The following is a 9,069-nucleotide window of genomic DNA, read 5'->3' as shown; positions in this document are numbered from 1 at the left end:
CATTTCATCTTCCTTTCTTATTTTATTTCTTCCTCTCTTCATCCATCCATCCTTCCCTCATCTTTCCTTCCTTCCTTCCATTGATCCTTCTTCCTTCCTTCCTCTCTTCTTCCTTCCATACTTCCTTCCTCTCTTCTTCCTATCATCGGTCCACAAATTCTTCTTTCCTTCATTTATTTATTTCATTTCATCTTCCTTTCTTCCTTTGTTTCTTCCTCTCTTCTTCATCCATCCTTCCCTCATCTTTCCTTCCTTCCTTCCATTGATCCTTCTTCCTTCCTCCCTTCCTTTCTTCTTCCTTCCTCCCTTCCTTTCTTCCTTCCTTCCTCTCTTCTTCCTTCCATACTTCCATCGATCCTTTCTTCCTTCCTTCCTCTCTTCTTCCTTCCATACTTCCATCGATCCTTCCATACTTCCTTCCATACTTCCATCGATCCTTCTTCCTTCCATACTTCCATCCATGCTTCCCTTCTTCCTTCCATACTTCCTTCCTCTCTCCTTCCTTCCTTCCATACTTCCTTCCTTCCATACTTCCTTCCTCTCTCCTTCCTTCCTTCCATACTTCCATCCATGCTTCCCTTCTTCCTTCCATACTTCCTTCCTCTCTCCTTCCTTCCTTCCATACTTCCATCCATGCTTCCCTTCTTCCTTCCATACTTCCTTCCTCTCTCCTTCCTTCCTTCCATACTTCCATCCATGCTTCCCTTCTTCCTTCCATACTTCCTTCCTCTCTCCTTCCTTCCTTCCATACTTCCTTCCTTCCATACTTCCTTCCTCTCTCCTTCCTTCCTTCCATACTTCCTTCCTTCCATACTTCCTTCCTCTCTCCTTCCTGCCTTCCATACTTCCTTCCTCTCTTCTTACTTCCATACTTCCTTCCTCTCTTCTTACTTCCATACTTCCTTCCTCTCTTCTTACTTCCATACTTCATTCCTCTCTTCTTCCTTCCATACATCCTTCCTCTCTTCTTCCTTCCATACGTCCTTCCTCTCTTCTTCCTTCCATACTTCCATACTTCCTTCCTCTCTTCTTCCTTCCTTCCATACTTCCTTCCTCTCTTCTTCCTTCCATACTTCCATCGATCCTTTCTTCCTTCCTCTCTTCTTCCATACTTCCTTCCATACTTCCTCTCTTCTTCCTTCCATACTTCCATCAATCCTTCTTCCTTCCTTCCTCCTTTCCTCTCTTCCTTCCATACTTCCATCCATCCATCCTTCCCTTCTTCCTTCCATACCTCTATTGATCCTTCCATATTTCCTTCCATACTTCCTTCCTCTCTTCTTCCTTCCATACTTCCATTGATCCTTCTTCCTTCCTTCCTCTCTTCTTCCTTCATTCTTTCCGCTCTTCTTCCATCCATGCTTCCTTCCATCATTTAATCTTCCTTTGTTTCTTCCTCTCTTCATCCTTCCATACTTCCATCCATTCTTCCTTTCTTTCCTCTCTTCTTTCTTCCATCCTTCTTCCCTCCTTCAATTAATCTTCCTTTGTTTCTTCCTCTCTTCATCCTTCCATACTTCCTTCCATACTTCCTTTCTTTCCTCTCTTCTTCCTTCCATCCTTCAATTAATCTTCCTTTGTTTCTTGTCTTCTTCCTTCCTTACTTTCGTCCATCCATTTCTTCTTTCCTCTCTTCATTTCTTCCTCTTTTCTTCCATCATGTTTCTGTGTTTATCTGTTTGTTTCTTGCTTATTTGGTTGATTTGTTTGTAGTGACAATTTCTTCTAAACGCTCTTCTAGAATGACATGTATAGAATGACTTGAAGGAACTATTTCCATCTTCCCTGCTCCATTCCTTTCTCTGCCTCCTGTCCTTTAGCGCATTATTGTGGCTGTTGGGGGTAAAACCTCCATTTAAATTCTGCGGCGTGGAGCCAGTGCCTGAGTCAAGAGCTTGCGGCCCTCTGACTGTCTTCAGCAAGAGGCCGTAAGCCCATTCACTCAAAAACACTTGTGATGCTCCCTACCTGAAGGTCACGCCGCTCCTCGCTACATTTTAATAAAATCAATGAATATTTATTAGAAAACAAAACCTACTGAATTTCAATGACTTCCCAACAAATCAGACAGAGGAGGTTTTAAATGGGCTGCTGGTTTGAACTTTGTAGTTTAGGAAAAAAAAAATTTATTAAATATTTTGTCATTGAAAATATCCTCATATTTATGTGTGTGTGTGTGTGTGTCATTCTGTGTGTGTGTGTGTGTCATTCTGTGTGTGTGTGTGTGTGTGTCATTCTGTGTGTGTGTGTGTGTGTGTGTGTGTGTGTGTGTGTGTGTGTGTCATTCTGTGTGTGTGTGTGTGTGTGTCATTCTGTGTGTGTGTGTGTCATTCTGTTTGTGTGTGTGTGTGTGTGTGTGTGTGTCATTCTGTGTGTGTGTGTGTGTGTGTGTCATTCTGTTTGTGTGTGTGTGTCATTGTGTGTCATTCTGTGTGTGTGTGTGTGTGTGTGTCATTCTGTGTGTGTGTCATTGTGTGTCATTCTGTGTGTGTCATTGTGTGTCATTGTGTGTCATTCTGTGTGTGTGTCATTGTGTGTCATTGTGTGTCATTGTGTGTCATTGTGTGTGTGTGTCATTCTGTGTGTGTGTGTGTCATTCTGTTTGTGTGTGTGTGTGTCATTCTGTTTGTGTGTGTGTGTGTCATTCTGTTTGTGTGTGTGTGTCATTCTGTGTGTGTGTGTGTGTGTCATTCTGTGTGTGTGTGTGTGTGTCATTCTGTTTGTGTGTGTGTGTCATTGTGTGTCATTCTGTGTGTGTGTCATTCTGTGTCATTCTGTGTGTGTGTGTGTCATTGTGTGTCATTCTGTGTGTGTGTGTGTGTCATTGTGTGTCATTCTGTGTCATTCTGTGTGTGTGTGTCATTCTGTGTGTGTGTGTGTGTGTGTGTCATTCTGTGTGTGTGTCATTGTGTGTGTCATTCTGTGTCATTCTGTGTGTGTGTGTCATTGTGTGTGTCATTCTGTGTCATTCTGTGTGTGTGTGTGTGTGTGTCATTCTGTGTGTGTGTCATTGTGTGTGTCATTCTGTGTCATTCTGTGTGTGTGTGTGTGTGTGTCATTCTGTGTGTGTGTGTGTGTGTGTGTCATTCTGTGTCATTCTGTGTGTGTGTGTGTCATTCTGTGTGTGTGTGTCATTGTGTATGTCATTCTGTGTGTGTGTGTCATTGTGTGTGTCATTCTGTGTGTGTGTGTCATTGTGTGTGTCATTCTGTGTCATTCGTGTGTGTGTGTGTGTGTCATTCTGTGTGTGTGTGTCATTGTGTGTGTCATTCTGTGTCATTCTGTGTGTGTGTGTGTGTGTCATTCTGTGTGTGTGTGTGTGTGTCATTCTGTGTGTGTGTGTGTGTGTGTGTGTCATTCTGTGTGTGTGTGTGTGTCATTCTGTGTGTGTGTGTGTGTGTGTGTGTGTCATTCTGTGTGTGTGTGTGTGTGTGTGTCATTCTGTGTGTGTGTGTGTGTGTGTCATTCTGTGTGTGTGTGTGTGTGTCATTCTGTGTGTGTGTGTGTGTGTGTGTGTCAGTGTGTGTGTGTGTCATTCTGTGTGTGTGTGTCATTGTGTGTCATTCTGTGTGTGTGTGTGTGTGTGTGTGTGTGATTCTGTGTGTCATTCTGTGTGTGTGTGTGTGTGTCATTCTTTGTGTGTGTGTGTCATTCTGTGTGTCATTCTGTGTGTCATTCTGTGTGTCATTCTGTGTGTCATTCTGTGTGTGTGTGTGTGTGTGTGTGTGTGTGTGTGTGTCATTCTGTGTGTCATTCTGTGTGTGTGTGTCATTCTGTGTGTCATTCTGTGTGTCATTCTGTGTGTGTGTGTGTGTGTCATTCTGTGTGTCATTCTGTGTGTCATTCTGTGTGTGTGTGTGTGTGTGTGTGTGTGTGTGTCATTCTGTGTGTCATTCTGTGTGTGTGTGTCATTCTGTGTGTCATTCTGTGTGTCATTCTGTGTGTGTGTGTGTGTGTCATTCTGTGTGTCATTCTGTGTGTCATTCTGTGTGTCATTCTGTGTGTGTGTGTGTGTGTCATTCTGTGTGTGTGTGTGTCATTCTGTGTGTGTGTGTGTGTGTGTGTCATTCTGTGTGTCATTCTCTGTGTGTGTGTGTGTCATTCTGTGTGTGTGTGTGTGTCATTCTGTGTGTCATTCTCTGTGTGTGTGTGTGTGTCATTCTGTGTGTGTGTGTCATTCTGTGTGTGTGTGTCATTCTGTGTGTCATTCTGTGTGTCATTCTGTGTGTCATTCTGTGTGTGTGTGTCATTCTGTGTGTGTGTGTGTCATTCTGTGTGTCATTCTGTGTGTGTGTGTGTGTGTCATTCTCTGTGTGTGTGTGTGTCATTCTCGTGTGTGTGTGTGTGTGTGTCATTCTGTGTGTCATTCTGTGTGTCATTCTGTGTGTCATTCTGTGTCATTCTGTGTGTGTGTGTGTCATTCTGTGTCATTCTGTGTGTCATTCTGTGTGTGTGTGTGTGTGTCATTCTTTGTGTGTGTGTGTGTGTGTGTGTCATTCTCTGTGTGTGTGTGTGTGTGTGTGTGTCATTCTGTGTGTGTGTGTGTGTGTCATTCTGTGTGTCATTCTGTGTGTGTGTGTGTGTGTGTGTCATTCTGTGTGTGTGTCATTCTGTGTGTGTGTGTGTCATTGTGTGTCATTCTGTGTGTGTGTGTGTCATTCTGTGTGTCATTCTGTGTGTGTGTGTGTGTCATTCTGTGTGTGTGTGTGTGTGTCATTATGTGTGTCATTCTGTGTGTGTGTGTGTGTCATTCTGTGTGTGTGTGTGTGTGTGTGTGTGTCATTCTGTGTCATTCTGTGTGTGTGTGTGTGTGTCATTCTGTGTGTCATTCTGTGTGTGTGTGTGTCATTCTGTGTGTGTGTGTGTGTGTGTGTCATTCTGTGTGTGTGTCATTGTGTGTGTCATTCTGTGTGTGTGTGTCATTGTGTGTGTCATTCTGTGTGTGTGTGTGTGTCATTCTGTGTGTGTGTGTGTGTGTCATTTTGTGTCATTCTGTGTGTGTGTGTGTGTCATTCTGTGTCATTCTGTGTGTGTGTGTGTGTGTCATTCTGTGTCATTCTGTGTGTGTGTGTGTGTGTGTGTCATTCTGTGTGTCATTCTGTGTGTGTGTGTGTGTCATTCTCTGTGTGTGTGTGTCATTCTGTGTGTGTGTCATTCTGTGTGTGTTTGTGTCATTCTGTGTGTGTTTGTGTCATTCTGTGTGTGTGTGTGTGTGTGTGTGTCATTCTGTGTGTGTGTCATTCTGTGTGTCATTCTGTGTGTGTGTGTGTGTGTGTGTCATTCTCTGTGTGTGTGTGTGTGTGTGTCATTCTGTGTGTGTGTCAGTCAGTCAGTGTGTGTGTGTGTGTGTGTGTGTGTGTGTGTGTGTGTGTGTGTGTCATTCTGTGTGTCATTCTGTGTGTGTGTGTGTGTGTGTCATTCTCTGTGTGTGTGTGTGTGTGTCATTCTGTGTGTGTGTGTCAGTCAGTCAGTGTGTGTGTGTGTGTGTTAAAGGAATGGCACACTGTCATGGAATTCCAGACCCATATGACTTTCTTCTGTGAAACACAAAAGGAGATGTTTAGCAGAATGTTCACACTGCTCTTTTCCACATATTCCATAAATACCATAAAGTAACTTATGACAACATTTTCAGTTGTGGGTGAACTAACCTTTTAATCAGGAATCATTATTTAATTGTTTTGTTTTGTTCAGGGGAGTTTCATTGTAGCTTTGAAGAGGAGCCCATTTGCATGTTCACTCAGGACAAGAACGATGACTTTGATTGGACGAGACACAGCGCGGCCACCCGTGACGCTAAATACACGCCGAACACGGGCCCCGGCAGTGATCGTAGCGGCTCAAAGCAGGGTAGGTAACTCCAACCCGTCTGTGTTGAAATCCAACCCTCATTATAAAACAATCAGCGTCATAAGAGGCTTATCTTTGCGCTTCGAGTCTCTTCGGATGGAAAGTTCTGGAATTTCATAACTGAGCAACTCCTAATCCACATGTTGATTTCAAAAGTTATCTTTAATTGCATTCATATCCGCTTGAGTTCAAATTACCACTCTGAGCAATTTCATCCAGAATGAAATTTGACTTTTTAAATGAGGTTGTCTATTCCCAAACTGAGACAAAGCCCCCAGCAGCCAGTGATGGATATGAAAGAAATGGGAATTGCTCTGCGAAACGTTCTCCCGCTTAAATCAGACCTTCCTTTTTATTGACACATGCACAAAGAGGCTTTTGATAATGAGAAGATAACGTCGGTCGGAAGCTCTTGAGGGATGAAACGGCAGTGAGGGAGTCCTCCACGGAAAAGCTGCTTGTGTAAATAATGCATTCTCTTTAATCACTCAACTGCTGCCAAACTGTCCGGGGTTTCATTACAGTCAAGAGATCTACTGAGAGTTTCATTATAGCTGATCAAATTCAGAAGAGGAAGTTCTGTTTAATTTGGGCAGAAGGTTTCACGTCGTACCTTTTAATAACGGCACGCTCTGTGAAATAACGGCACTCACATATGCATGTTTAGACCCCGTATTATTGTTAGTATTTTACATTACTGTGTTTGTATCATGAACAGGTTTCTATATGTACATCGAGACGTCCAGGCCCCGTAAAGAGGGCGATACGGCACGTCTGCTGAGCCCCACGTTTACAGTCGCCCCTAAGAACTCCTACAGCATCACCAGCCCGCCAGCGTACTGCTTCACCTTCTATTATCACATGTACGGCAAACATATCGGTAAGTCTGAGCTCATAGTACTGGATACTCAAGTGTGTATCATGCTTTTAACAACACATGTAGTTTCAAAGCAGCTTTACAGAACATTATGTCTAAAGGGGCGTTCACACCAGGCTTTGAGCACGCTGTAAAGGGATTAATGGAATGGAGGAGGCGAGTAAATCTCTGTCGCACTGCCGTCTCCAGTCGGCCTTTATCCCTCTCTGAGGCTTGATTAGACTGATTAGGGGCCGGGTGTGCGGAATCACGACCCGCCCTCCACCCTGTCACATTCAAACCTCGTTCTCTCAGGCTGGGGAGCCCCGGCATGACGTACACCCCCGTCTTTCCCTGGGGAGGGGCGTGCCTTCTGCCCCATCAGGCGGCAGGTCATCCCCATCTACCTGGATGAGGGAGGGGACAAAAAAAGTGTGGCACCTACCACGCCGTAACTGCGATCATGCAAAATGTACAAATCCATTTTAAAAAGAGAGGGAAAGGCCAACACGGGGCGGCAGTGGGAGAGAGAGAAAAACACATACTCGCCGGTTCTCCAATACGCCGTAGCTTGGTCCTCGGCCACTCCTCCACCCTCTAATGGACGACAGCAGTGCCTCCCCGGACGGATCGGAGACAGTCTTCTGGCCCCTGGCGGACGGACCGCCCCGGCGCATTCTCGGGGGAACAGAAGGGGTCTCCCCGCGCCCCTGGCAGCGGTTCTCCCGCTCCAGACGGTCTGCAGGGGCCCGTTCTTGAGCGGCGGTCTCATACCCCGCCGCGTATCAGCAGCTGGTAGGGGTCTCCTCCACCTCTGGCAGTGGTTCTCCCGCTCCAGACGGTCTGCAGGAGCCCCTTCCCGCTCTCAGTTGGCGGTCTCATACCCCGCCGCGTATCAGCGGCTGGTAGGGGTCTCCTCCGCCCCTGGCAGCGGTTCTCCCACTCCAGACGGTCTGCAGGAGCCCCTTCCTGCTCTCAGTTGGCGGTCTCATACCCCGCCGCGTATCAGCGGCTGGTAGGGGTCTCCTCCGCCCCTGGCAGAGGTTCTCCCGCTCCAGTAGGTCTTCTGGAGCCCCTTCCCGCTCTCGGTTGGCGGTCTCATACCCCGCCGCGTATCAGCGGCTGGTAGGGGTCTCCTCCACCCCTGGCAGAGGTTCTCCCGCTCCAGACGGTCTTCAGGAGCCCCTTCCCGCTCTCGGTTGGCCGTATCAGCGGCTGGTAGGGGTCTCCTCCACCCCTGGTAGTGGCCTTGACCGCTCCAGGTGGTCGGTTAAGAGCCCCTTCTCCCTTCACGGTCGGCGGCCGTTCGTCCGCTCTCAGGCGGCCGGGCTCCTCCGTTGGGTTGGATGGTAGCGGCGAGGACTCTGCCGTCTCCAGTCAGCCTTTATCCCTCTCTGAGGCTTGATTAGCCTGATTAGGGGCCGGGTGTGTAACATCATGACCCGGCCCCGCCCCCACCGCCCTGCCACACATGCCTAATTATTTTTGTAATGGACGGGATATTAGTGGGTTAATGGTTTTACTATGCTGGTGTGATCAGAGTGCATACAACACTTCTGTACAACTCTATCACCACAACAGATGCAAACCTACAAAAGTGTAGTTTCCCTTAAAGAGCTCTCACAGCTGAAGTCTGCCATTAACATGTTCAAATACGAGACCGGTCACGTCAAAGCACAGACACTGGCAACCCAAATCACTGAGGAGAACCTCGACATGTCCATTACTGTCACATGTGCTGACATGTTGCAGCACATGTTTCATACAAAACGCTAAAAGCGCATGCTGGGGCGACATGTGATCATTCTGTAGCACAGTGACCGCAGCGTGTGAGAGCTCTTTCCTCGATTCGACGCTCCCTTGAGAGAGCCATTGGTGTTTCTGCATGGAACGAGAGAGATGTTGGATCTCAGGCTGGCGTTAATGCATCACACCTCGCTGTGACGTCTGTCAGGAGTCCAGAGAGACACGGACTGTAACGCGTCAGGGCCGTTTGTCCAACCAGGGTCCCAAAAACTGCTATCAGATCGTTGTGGTCAGGCTGTATAAGTACAGAGGATGATTTTGTTCATTTTCGTGCAACAATAGAATCGTGTCAAACATCAGAGATTCTGTCACAGCGTTTATATTGTGGATAAACCGTATATGTCCATGACTGTCAGATGGCACTTGGCAGGAGATCTTTACATTATTTACACATGAGAGCGAAATATGGAGCAGTGAACTAGGTGAACTACAGACAAAAATAAATAAATAAAAAAACACATTGAAGCTGTTTAACCCTTTAAGCTCTGATGGACCAGCGGGGAAGCTAAATATCATTTAAATATAAATAACTGCAGTCTTGAGCAACACAAAATAAG

The 9,069-nt window shown here is 46.3% G+C and overlaps 1 pseudogene; it reads left to right on the top strand.

The window, feature by feature from the left end:
- Nucleotides 1–9,069, top strand: part of LOC127621861 (MAM domain-containing glycosylphosphatidylinositol anchor protein 2-like) — a 286,776-nt pseudogene that overhangs the window by 270,189 nt on the left and 7,518 nt on the right.

Source organism: Xyrauchen texanus, chromosome 28 (assembly GCF_025860055.1).
Source record: "Xyrauchen texanus isolate HMW12.3.18 chromosome 28, RBS_HiC_50CHRs, whole genome shotgun sequence".
NCBI classification, from domain to species: domain Eukaryota; kingdom Metazoa; phylum Chordata; class Actinopteri; order Cypriniformes; family Catostomidae; genus Xyrauchen; species Xyrauchen texanus.
Note: the sequence above shows the minus strand (reverse complement) of the source record. Positions and strands in the feature narration are given on the sequence as shown.